Source organism: Anabrus simplex, chromosome 11 (assembly GCF_040414725.1).
Source record: "Anabrus simplex isolate iqAnaSimp1 chromosome 11, ASM4041472v1, whole genome shotgun sequence".
NCBI lineage: Eukaryota > Metazoa > Arthropoda > Insecta > Orthoptera > Tettigoniidae > Anabrus > Anabrus simplex.
The window spans coordinates 11200363-11212762 of NC_090275.1; the positions used below are offsets into that span (position 1 = coordinate 11200363).

Below are 12400 nucleotides of genomic sequence, written 5' to 3' on the forward strand. Positions count from 1 at the left end.
AATTAGTCATGTGAATATTAAGAAAGTGCCACAATGTAAATTTGTGTGTATTGGTGATCATATCCGTTATGAATTTACAAAGGCCATAGATGTAATGGAGAAAAATAGGTCATTGGATTACTTTGACATAATTTAGACTATACTAGTAGCCTATTATTTCTGTCCAACTTATACTTTATTAGGTACACACGGACGATGTGCAGTGAGTGAATATTTTTATTTGAGAAGTAATTGATATCAATGTTGTCTTATATTTTAATTGAGCAATATGTATGGACAGTGGTTATTATTTATCCCAAGTTTTCTGTAGGTATTTTGGCAGTAAATAAATTTGATTATTGTTGCCTCAAGTATCAGGTAATTTTTAACAGTAAAAATCAGTTTAATTAACAAAAGTAGTGCAATATTATGCCTAAAATTGTTTTAAAAAATCAGTTACATAATATGAATGAGCTCTGTCCCACTTTTGCTTCAGTATCTTTCAAACAAGCTTTCTCATAGAATTAACACTGTGTTCCTCTTTTGCACCATTCCTGTCCCAACATTGTCCCAAACCAAAGGATAACTGTGGAACACAGTTTTTGTGGAATTGCTGAACTTTTTTAAGATTTTAATACAATTTCTTCCAGAAATGATCTGTGGATATCAAATTACAATAATTTAACATTGTGAGATTTGGTGCCCTAGAATGTGAAAGTTTTTATTTCCATCTCATAATTACCCCAGCTGACCCTATGCCAGTTTGATAAGCACAGATCAAACACGTGTTGTGCACTATACTGTGGGGCCGGTCCCCTGCGAATACTAACTATTGGAAATGGAGGGGGTCTGTGATGCGCTCTATCGCTACAACTGGATTACTCTTTGGCATAACTCACTCCGCTCCCAACTCTATGTTGTCGGCTTTCTTCAAAATGGATCGTACCATTACGTGCCTATGTTCTCCTAGATGTACGGTCTAGAGCTGATGTCTCATCAATATTGCACCTTGTGATATTTGCTTTAATCACATCTTTAAAGTGTTTTCTTATAGCTCCAATACATCGTTTACCCAGTGTTAGCTCAGAATATTATATTTGTTTGGGAAGGCTGTTGTTAGGCATGTGGAGCATATGGCCTGTCCAGCGTAATTGCTGTTGGACATAGTTTCAGTAGTTGAAGTCTGAACCTCATCCAAGACACTGATATTTGTACACCTGTCCTGACATGTTACTCCATGTATCCTCCTCAGATATTGCTGGTGATATTGTTCCAGCCTTTTTAAATGTCATCTGTAAGTTTTCCAGCATTCACACCCATACAACCAGATAGGAATTACAGTTGAATTATACACAAGAATTTTGGTTGCAGCATTTATAATGCGGTTGTCGAAGACTCTAGCTCTCAAGCTTCCAAAAGATCTACCCGCACAGTTAGTTCTAGGTGAATGTCTGCGCATGAAGATAACATACCGGTACTGCCTCAGTAAGGAGAGGTATTTACAACTCAAAGAACTTCTCCACTGATGTTCACATTGGACCTTACTTGTTCTTCTCTTGGGGCAGGTTGGTGCAGGATGCGAGTCTTTTTTGCATTAATCTGAAGTCCAATATTTCCGTATGCAGTGTTGAAAGCTTTCAAAAGGAGTATCAGTTCATGCTCTGACTATGTGATCAGCGTATTTTAGTTAAACTAAAGTTGCAGTAGATGTTCGTGTTCTTACTTTTAGTATTGTTGTTGTTAGTCATTTAGCCGATTCCAACTTCAATCTCATAAACTAGCGTGTCATTTCTTTCTGCGCTACTTCCCGAAGTCCTTCCAAATTGAGATCCACAACTTTCTTGATGACATCAATCCACCTCATCCGTTGTTGCCCTCCTCTGCTTTTACCATCAGTCTTCCCCAGCATTAAGGTCTTTTCCAGTGAAACATGTCTTTTAATAATATGACCAAAGTACTTCAGTTTTTGTTTCAGTGCTTTTAGTCTACTCAAGCTGAAAGTTTCCCATTCATCCTGTATGTTATTTGAATTCCTGGAGGAAGATCGCCTTTGACAATTCTCCATTAGAATTATTGCTTATGACTGATCCAGTTATGTCTGTCTTTGTACAGCAAATTCAAGATGGTGGTGAATTGAGGTGGAAAGCCATACAAAGCTAAGGTCTTCCATAAATCTTCACGGTTTACTGCATCAAATGTGTTGGTGAGATCACTGAAGGCAATGTACAGAAGTTCATTTTGTTCTCTGCATTTTTCTTGCTGCTGCCTTGCTGTGAAGATCATACCTGTAGTGCTTCTCAATGTTCTGATGCCACTTTGGCTCTTGGGAAATATTTCCTTAACAACAGGTCTGATATGACTTGCTAAAATTCAAGCAATTAGCGTAATGATATTCCCCGATAGTTACTGCAGTTTGATCGATCTCCATTTTGAAAATAGAAATTACTAGGCTATTTTTAAAAATAAGGAGGGATTTCTTTGGTGTTCTAAATTTTTTAAGAATTAGTTCATGTAAAATGCCTTGCCAGTTCTTCATCTCCTTCTTTGAGCACTTCAGCTAGTATTCCATTGGGACCTGTGCTGCTTTGCATGATCATATGCAGTTTTGACCTCATCTAATATTGGTAAGAAGCCGAAATTGTCTGTAATAGGGGTTTGTTGTATGACATCATATACCTGTTTGGCAATGGCTCATCAAAGTGTTATTTCCACTGGTTCATAACAGAATATTAATCTTTAAGGAGAGTATTTTTATCTTTTGACCACACTGGATTTTTACCATAAGTGGAGGCCAAAAACGTGAATATTTGCCTGCCACATGCACGCACGCATGCACGCGCACGCACACACACACATACATATAGCAGTAACAAACATGAAAGTGGTGAGAATTATCACTGATACAAACAGGTGGGAACAATGACAGGAGGGTACTCAAAATGAGGAGATAAAAGCTAACATAGGAATAAACCAGATAGGTGAAGCTGATCAACGAAACCAGCTTTGATGGTGCGGTCGTGTGAGGTGAATGGAGGAGTTTACCTAGGAGAATGATGGACTTGTACATGAAGGATGAGAGAACTAGCAGGGGTTAAGGTGACGATGGTTAGACTGAGTTTTTGATTTAATTATGGTACTTAACAAGGCCAGAGAACTAGTTGCTAATCAACTACTGTTGATTTGCAGAGGCTTGCAGACTGAATGCTGAAGGGCACACACATGTCTTCATACCGAGGTGGTGCAGCTCTTTCGGGCACATCCCCAATGGAGGTGAGCTGCATGTCCCAGCCCTCCTGACATTCTTAAATTTCTGGCAGTACTGGGAATCGAACCCGGGCCTCTGAGGACGGCAGCTAATTTTGCTAACCGTTACCCTACAGAGGCAGACATAGTGCCGGTATTGTATATGTATGAAAATACATGTTCCATGTAATAAATTTAATATAACATGAGCTTAAGGAACTATACTGGAGATTATCCTGTATTTGATTTGTGCAACTTGAGAAATCTGATTGTAAAAAAGTGATGTGTCAAAAGATGAGAAGCAAGATGAAAGGAAAATGAGGCCTGGATAAATCTAAAGGAACTAGAATTTGCTGTTTGAAAGAAATTGTTAATATTTTCCTATTTTTCTGTTGCAAGAACTTTACTTTATGACATTGACAGAAAATGCTGTTGTTTTTTGGTTTGATTCACTGGTTTATTCAAAGAATGATAACATCACAATAGTTTTCTATTTGGAAAAATAAAGTGAATTGTACTTGATGAGCTGTAATGTGACAATTTCTTTTCTAGAATATATATGTGTGAAAGGGGACGTTGTATATATGTCAGGAGGCAGTAGTATAGAAGTACATGTCCAGCTGTTTGTGTGGTACGCATAAGAACAACCCTACAAAAATTATGACTTATTGATACACAAACCTACATCTTCAGGAAAAAAACTTCTTTGGGGAAGTCTGCAGAGAAGAAGATGAATTAGTCGCTCACGTGATGCACAGTTTTGCCCTCACATATGAATGCTAAGGCGACCTTTGACGAGTTGCACAAACTATTGCTAAGAGAGCTGAAAAATTGAAGTCAATGGTGGGATTTTTGAACACGTAGCAAGAACTATTCCAAAGGAGGTAGGTTTATGGATCTGTAATTGTGTTGAACTGCTGCAAACTCTATTGGGTTATTGCATGAGGAAACAGATGGAGAGGAGCGACATACCGTATAAGAACTGCATGGATAGAGTAGGCTACACATAAAAGAAAAACATGGGTTCAGAATTTTTGGCTGCAGCCTTCATCACTGGAGGCTAGAATAACAGTGGTCATTGTTGGCAAGTAGATGCTGTATAATATGAGGCAGAGTGGTGTGGGGGACAAATAGACAAGAGAGTGAAAAAAAAAAAGTGGACCTGTACCTAAGCACCAGCTGATGTCCCACTTCGAAATCTCTAAAGGAGAAAGGGTGAGAAGTAGGGGGTGAATGTTTGAGGACTTCAGCTGTGAAACATTCATCAAACATGGTTTGATGGTGCCTGGTGTGAATGGGGACAGGAAGATCATGTTTGGGACTTTGCTGGTACTGCAGTGGCTGCATATACTTTTAGCTAGTGTATTTCTAATTAAGCCAATGTAGAAAACTGGGCGAATCTGCACTGAAGCAGGTAGGTGATGTTGGATGAAGGGCAGTCATGATGACCTTGTATGGGGTAAGACTTGTTGGTGATGCTGTTAGGTGTATGCAGACAGCAGGTCTTACAGCAGCTGTGTTCACAGGGGAAAGAAGGAGGTGGACGTTGGTATGGTTCATAGTGAGTGAGAATGTTTTTGAGGTCAGGCTGGCACATGAAAATGACTGTGGGGCTTTTTGGAAGAAGATACTGGGTGTAAGGTGAGGATGACAGAAAATAGACTGCTTGTTTCAAAATGTGAGACCTGAAAGATATGTGGTAATGAAGGGTATGGGGTTAGGTTACTTTGGGTTCATGCCCTGGGAGATGTGGTGGTCAACCAGTTGGGTGGGGTAGACCCTAGCAATAAATGTCTACATTAGTTTATTGTTGTAGGAGGCACGGGCGTTGGAGGTTGAACAAATCCGGATGGCAAGGCTGAATGGTAGAGATCATTTTGTGGAATAAGGGTAAAAACTGTTATGATGGTGATAATGCTGATGCATTGTTATTTATGAGTTTCATGTCCATATTGACTGATTACACATATATGGATAATGCTAATGGTTGGTGGGTTTGACGTTTTCAGATGTGTCGACTCTGCCATCTTGCAGGTAGAGGTTAACGTCGAGGAAACTGAGAAATGTGGAAGAGATCTGCCAAGTGAAACGGCACAGGAATTAGTCAAGTTGACTTGCTTCATGTATCTCAGGAGAAAGATATTGTTAATGAACCTCCTTCAGACTAGGTGCTAGATAGGTTCAGTGACAAGGAAATCCTCGAGTTTTCCCATGAAGAGGTTGGCATGAGATAGAGCCATCCTGGTTCCCATAGCGGTGCCATGAATCTAGTGGAATAATTGTCCCTTGAATAATAATAATATTATTAATTTTTGTAAGATTGTTCTTATGCATATCATACAAACAGCTGTAGATCCACATACATTGTATATCTTTTTAACCTGGAACTGCCCATTATACTACTTTCCAAAATATTTGCTATTCCTCCTGAAAGAAAGAGATAACCACACACATCACAAATAATTCATTTGTAAAATAGTTAAAGAAGTAGCTAGATATTTAAATATCTATATCTCTCGTTATGATGCTAGCATAAAGTTGTCTCGCTCTTGCCAGTTCTATAGCTTCTTCCACAGCCAAATGACGGGCTGTTTCAAACAGCTTCTCCATCTCCAGTATTAGAGTTTCCATGGGAAGATTACTAGAATCTACGAAAGATAAGTACATAATACATTAATTACAAATACAGTGGTTTGTTAATAACACAGGTAAATATAAGTCATGGATCAAATACTTTTAAAAACTGGTAAGTGGTGAGGATAGCTGGAAACAGGATATGGAAAAGATAGGGTTCTTGAGGGGATTGAAATGCACCCTGTCTAATTTAGATAAGGAAATATCAGTTGATGAAGTAAATGAATTATTAAATAAAGGGTGTAAGGGAAAATCAGGAGCAATTTTAGGTATTAACAACAAATCTTGCCAGGAAGTAGGTACAAATAACTTTACCCTTGAAAGCATAGTTAAAATATTAAACAAGATTTTTGATCAAGTAAGATTCCCAAAACCATGGCAAGAAGAAATTGTCTACTGTACCTTAAACATAAGAAATGTGGTGAAAGATAAGATCCAGGTAACTATAGAAGGCTTTTGCCAGTGTGCTGAGAGATCTCATGATGTTCCAGAATCTTATGTGAATTTGGTCCAGGATGTCATTGTTGGAGTTCACCAGGGCAGTGTTCTTAGCCTGTTCTTTTCCATCATTGTCATTAATTTTCTGACATTGGAAATCAAAAATAACCTTCTTGAGACTTACTATTCGCTGACGATGCATTTACAAGTGACAATGTGGTATCGCTTCACCGAGCAAGATGGCCGTGCAGTTAGGGTCGCGCAGGTATGAGCTTGCATTTGGGAGATAGTGGGTTCGAACCCCACTGTTGGCAACCTTGAAGATGGTTTTCCATGGTTTCCGATTTTCACACCAGGCAAATATTGGGACTGTACCTTAATTAAGTCCATGGCTTCTTCCTTCCCGCTCCTAGCCCTTTCCTAGCCTATCGTCGCTATAAGACCTATCTGTGTCGGTGCGACGTAAAGCAAATTGTAAAAAAGAAAATTGGTATTGCTTCAGGAGGTAGTTGAAAAATGGCAAAAAGTGCAAGAAGAGAATGCACTGAAAACAAACTGTTCAAAGATCAAATATTTTCACTGCACTTTTGAAGATCCTATGGGTCCAACACTAGATATTTTACTCCACTCTCAACCACTGGCAAAATACATTGCTGGGGCTGTACCTTAATTAAGGCCATGGCTTCTTCCTTCCTGCTCCTAGCCCTTTCCTAGCCCATCGTCGCTATAAGACCTATCTGTGTCGGTGCAACGTAAAGCAAAGTGTAAAAAAGAAAATTAAATACATTGCCTTTTGATTCTCTCTTCCTTGCCTTAAGTGACTATAATGTGCTTTATTCTGATGTTATTCTGTATAGAGTAATAAATAAGTTACAAGATTATGAGCAACTTCAAAATGACTTTGATAATGTTGTGAGATAGACAGTAGGCAATGGTACGATGATAAATGCGGTTAAAAATCAGGTTGTGAATTTCACAAATAAGAAAAGTCCTTTCAGTTTTAATTACTGCATTGATGGGGTGAAAGTTCCTTATGGGGATCACTGTAAATACCACCTAGATGTTAATGTACAGAAAGATCTTCATTGGGATAATCCCATAAATGGGATTGTAAATAAAAGGTACAGATCTTTGTACATGGTTATGGAGGTGTTTAGGGGTGGCAGTAAGGATGTAAAGGAGACACCATGTAAGTCTCTGGTAAGACCCCAACTAGAGTATGGTTCCAATGTATGGGACCCTCACCAGGATTACTTGATTCAAGAATTGGAAAAATCCAAAGAAAAACTGCTTGAATTTTTTCTGGGTGATTTCCGACAAAAGAGTAGCGTTACAAAAATATTGCAAAGTTTGGGCTGGGAAGACTTGAGAGAAAGGAGACGAGCTGTTAGACTAAGTGGTATGAATGGAAAATTCTGAGTTCCCATGGAGGGAATTAGATATTTTTCACCAATAGAGCATGTCAAAAACAGATCAGATGTAAGGCTTTTCAGGCGTTTGCTCTATTAACCAACATTTCGTCTTAGGTCTGACACTAGACTCATCTGAGTGGGATGGGTCAGACCCTACCCACTGATGCTGATCTGTTTTTGATATGCTCTATTGGTGAAAAATATCTAATTCCCTCCATGGGAACTTAGAATTTTCCATTCGGAATTGCTGGCAGGCAATAGTTCCATTGTGGAGATTTATCTCCCGAATGCAGTTATCAGAATGTGCCTGATAAGTTCACCTGCATACACCCCAGCGTCAGTGGGTAGGGTCTGACACATCCCACTCTGATGAGTCTAGTGTCAGACCTAAGACGAAACGCTGGTTAATAGAGCAAATGCCTGAAAAGCCTTACCTCTCATCTGTAAGTGGTATGATACATGTAGTTATTCTGATGTTTTGATCCATACTGAACTCGACTTAAGTCAAAAGTGTTACAGTATTTATTAATAACCACCTTTTCAATACAAAACACAGTTCTTGTAGTTAAGATTTATATCTTATCATAAAGTCTTATAGGGACATGTTTCACCCTTGTATGGGCATCATCAGCCTTATCTCTTACCTCTTTGGTCTATAAACAGGAACCTGATATACCTTATCAAAATAATATATAAATACTACATGTTACAAAGTTAAAAATTCTTGTAAGTATTCTTGTTTGACAGTTTAAAAAAACACATTGAAAACGTAAAAGTATGATTGAGACGGATGATTGTTGTTAATAATATCTTATATATAAAAACTTTTCTAAAGTTTAATTAACCATTCTGTCCATGTCTCCAGCTTTGATTTTGAATGTCCAAGGCTAAAACTGTATTCCTGAACACTTTTAAAAAATCTACTGACTCGTTTGTGTTTGTATGATGTATTATAAAATCTGGTTACATAATTTCCATATTGAATGGAGTTATGAGATAATTGGTTTCCAGAACCTGAGCAAACTTATTCACTAGTTGGTGATGTCAGATTGTCATTTTTTATTATTAGTGGAGATTTTATTTTGAGTTAAAAGATTGTTTAACTATTAAGATTGATGCCTTTTGACGTTGATGTTGTTATTATTAGAGCGTGTGTAGTTGAATCCGGCACTCTTTCAAATCTTGTTACAGTAGTGAAGAATGGGTTCTCATTAAGCGTTGCTTAGCTTGAGTGTACACTGCTATTTTTTATAGTTACGAGTCGAAAGGGGACGTTCAGACTGGTGTTAACTTGTGCTTGAGTGTTGGCTCTATATTGCTGGGAGGTGTGTAGAAAACACACAAATAGTTAAACAAATATCTCAACCTTAAGGTCAAGATTAGCAAAATAAAAAAAGACATAGCCTTCTTAAAAGAATGTCTAAGACTGAAACTGGTTCCCAAATTTTTGAAACCTGCTCAAAGAAAAGGCTTGGCTATACCCAGTTTAATTAGAACTTGAAACAGAATTAATGGAATTTGGCTAAGAAATGAAATTAAAATATTCTATAAAAATAAGTCACAGTTGAATTTACAGCTGTACAGAATACACTTAACTGTTTCTCAGAACCGAGCTCCTATAGAGTGGAGTTCTTTTCTGTTACATGTGTACAATAAGTTAACTGATATACTAATCTTAATACCCCTACAGCCAGAGCATTACCTAAGATACATTAGAAAGACACACCCATACATCCAATCATTTACTGTAGAAATAGCTCCACTTATAAAACATCAAGATACGTTTATCGTTTTCTTAAAACACAATACAATTTAACAATAAAAATCCGCTAAAGAATTCGATTGACTTCTGCAGTATTTTAAGAAAATTCACCTTACGTTCCAGTCACGTCATGTGTTCCTTCGACATCACAAACATGTATTCCAATGTACCAACTAAAGAAACCATCAATATCATCAAGGATAATCTCGGCAGGCACAGTGGCCTTAGCAAGTTTGAAATAGAAGACTTCATTAAGATTTTAAACTTTGTGTTAAATAATAACTACTTTACTTTTAATGGTAAGATCTACCACCAGAACGGCCTAGCAGTGGGTGATCCTTTGTTAGGCATCCTAGCCAATATATACATGGATTCATTGGAACACAAAATAATGACACAAGTAAAAGGACTTAAACAGTGGCTCAGGTATGTGGACGACACATTCGTAATAGATTCACAACTAAGTATTTTTTATTTTCCATCTTGTTGATACATTAGTTGCTTAAGGCAACTTGTTGGTTAAAAGTGGTACATCTTTTGTATATTATTAACATCTTCAGCCACATAACACTGTTTAGATGAAAAATTAATATATTGACAAAGTATCAATGCCTTGAGAGAAAGTGTCCTTAAAAATAGCATAAGAAATTTAAATGACAACAGTAAAGAACTCAATGAGTTCCTAGACTTGATCAAAATTTAAAGTTCACTAAAGAGGACAAAATCAATGGTTCCATAAACTTTCTTGACATCACTGTAACACGTAACAACAATAGTTTCAAATTCCAAATATTTAGAAAACCCACCCATTCCCCAATAACTATCAAAAACTCCTCGTTACACCCTAACTCCCATAAACAGACGACTTTGTACAGCTTAATTTACAGAACATTAAAAATCCCTCTTTCACCCAAAAACCTGGGGAAAAAAACTTCCGCAGTAGCTAAGGAATGGTTGGAGAAAACCTTAGAGGCAGACTTCGAAGGAGATGGAACGAACAAGTCAAACAAGATCTAGAACATTGAGGAGTGAACTGGAACCAAGTACAGGAAGAAGAATGGTACATGAATCGACTAAAGTGGCGAGTGCTCATACACCGCACCTGGGAAACTGGAGACGGTTAACTGATGATGATGAAGCTGAAAGGATTTGGAAAATGAATAATCGGGTATATGCAAGCAACGTACAACCAGGGAAGTGTGCTGTCACAACTGTTGTTAATTTGGTGGTGGATGAAATTACAATGGAAGCAAAGAAGAAATAAGGGGACAGGAAGCTGAAAGTGGTGATGTTCATGGTGTGGGGAGCAAATGTTTGGCAACTGACATACTGAGTGGATATATTGGTAATTATGGAATGAAAATAAGCAAGATAAGAATGTTGTGTAGAGGAGAAGGAGAAGAGGATTGAGGAAGAAGACCTAAAGTGTGGAAAGCTTCAGAAGCAAAGTGATGAGAATTGGACATGGAGATAAAAGGATACAATATTTTACCAGAGTGCGAGGAACTTTATTTGGAAAAAAGATAATTATGATTTACCCTTACTGATGTATGCTGCAGAGACCTGGACACTAACAAAAGGCAGGTGAGTAAAATCCAGGTCTGTGATATGAAATTTTTAAGAAGTATGATAGGAAAGACAACAAATGACAGAGTAAGAAATGAGGATGAAAGGAAGGAAATTGGAGAAGAAAAGCTTTTCTGACAGAATGGAAATAAATAAACTAAGACGGTGTGGATATGTTCAGAGGACGGAAGAGGAGGATACTGAAGCAATGATGAAGGCTAAGAGAACAACAGACTAATGGCTAAGTGTATGAACCCATGTTTACCGTAACCAGCATTTGTAATTTTTCCTAAACCTTGTTTAAATAAAGCTGCAGAGCATCCATTCTGATTGTTATTTGAAGTCTGTTCATGTTAAACGGCCAAGTTCGAGCGGTTAGCAGAGAAAATAAAATGGCTTCCAGATTTGGAGATTATTTTGAAGATGAACTGTTATATCTGAAATAGAATGGAAATGAGTGAGAAGGTAGGAAAGAGGTGAACCTTTTGAATAACTTAATGTCAGGAAATTTGTGGAAAGGTTTCGCTTATCTAAACACAGTTTCATTTCATCAAGAAACAATGAAAAATAACCTACAATTTCCAACACAGATAAATCATCCTGTTTCTGCTATCAGCAGACTGTTGACTTCATTGCGATATTATGCCAGTGGTTCCTATAACATAGTTGTAGTTGATATTGTTAATATCCACAGAACAGCAGCAGCTTGGATTATACACAACGTGGATAATATTATAGCTTCCTTCAATAAATGCTATATTTACTTCCCAACATCACAAGCAGAAAACAGAGAGGTAATAGAAAGCTTAAAGCAAAATATTGCTAAATTTTCTGGTGTAATTGGAATCAATGACTGCACTCACATTTTTCCGTGGTTTCCCATTTTCACACCAGGCAAATGCTGGGGCTGTACCTTAATTAAGGCCACGGCCGCTTCCTTCCGACTCCTAGGCCTTTTACAAGTAATTATCCTTGATATCTATTCCTAGGCCTTTCCTATCCCATCGTCGCCGTAAGACCTATCTGTGTCGGTGCAACGTAAAGCCCCTAGCAAAAAAAAAAAAAAAAAGCACTCACATTTGCATCAGATCTCCAGGTGGAGAAAATTCCAAGATCTTTTGGACAGGAAAGGTTATTTTTCCATATAAGCTGTCAAGAAATAAGTGACAGTAGTTTACTTATGGGAGATACTGTTGCTAAGGTTGTAATATTGAAAGATGCGTCATGACAGTTCTTAGAGGGAAGTCCATTTACCACCTGCCGGGGTGGGCCAACTGCGGTTGCCACGGCTCTTGTTGCCTGGAGTTGCCAAACCTCTCACTTCTGAGTTAGCGGTTCAGTTGGAGTTATATTCTGTTTTGTGTCA

At 37.9% G+C, this 12400-nt stretch overlaps 1 protein-coding gene across 1 annotated transcript in view; it reads right to left on the reverse strand.

Moving 5' to 3' along the window:
• Positions 1-5766: 5766 nt before the first annotated feature.
• Positions 5767-12400, reverse strand: part of Grip163 (gamma-tubulin complex component 6) — a 249957-nt gene continuing 243323 nt past the window's right edge. The window contains exon 16 of the mRNA XM_067155466.2: positions 5767-5870. The gene's annotated coding sequence lies outside the window, so the exon portion shown is untranslated. The remainder of the gene's footprint in view (positions 5871-12400) is intronic.